Below are 831 nucleotides of genomic sequence, written 5' to 3'. Positions count from 1 at the left end.
TCTCCAGAAAGGCTCAGGAAATGAAGCTCTGGTTCCTCAGAAGAAGACAGTGGGAACTGAGAAGAAGGAGATGAAAGTGTGTATAAAAGTCTGTATAAAAAGGGTCTATATAGCCCTGGCCAGTGTAGCCCTGCCCAGTGTTGCTCAGTGATTAGAGCATCAGCTCACACCAAAGGGTCACAGGTTCGATTCCTGGTCAAGGGCATGTACATGGGTTGCAGGTTCATTCCCCAGCCCTGGTTGGAGCAAGTGTAGGAGGCAACCAATTGATGTGTCTCTCACGTGCATATTTCTTTCTCCCTGACCTCCCTCCTTTCCACTTTCTCTAAAAATTAATAGAAAAATATCCTAAGGTGAGGATTAAAAACAACAAAAAGGGGTCTATATAGACCCTTATTTTACACCAAATCTATATATATAAAAGGCTAATACACAAAGTGTGCCTACAGGAGTTCAACTGGGAGAATGGGAGTCCGATCACTCATTATGACATGTGCTGACCACCAGGGGGCAGCATGAAACACTTCATAACACTGGATTTGGCAATGATTTCTTGGCTATGACACGAAGGGTACAGGCAACAAAAGAAAAATAATAGACAAATGGGATTATATCAAACTTAAAAAACTTTTGTGCAGGAAAGAAAACCATCAACAGAGTGAAAACACAACCTATTAAATGAGAGAAAATATTCACAAACTTTGTATATGATAAGAGGTTAATATCCATAACATATAAAGAATTCCTCAACTCAACAACAGAAAGCAAATAACCAAATTTTTTAAATGGGCAAAGGACTTGAATAGACATTTTTCTAAAGAAGATATACTG

This window comes from Myotis davidii, unplaced genomic scaffold (genome assembly GCF_000327345.1).
Source record: "Myotis davidii unplaced genomic scaffold, ASM32734v1 scaffold1187, whole genome shotgun sequence".
Taxonomy (NCBI): Eukaryota; Metazoa; Chordata; class Mammalia; order Chiroptera; family Vespertilionidae; genus Myotis; species Myotis davidii.
This window is presented reverse-complemented; position numbering follows the sequence as displayed.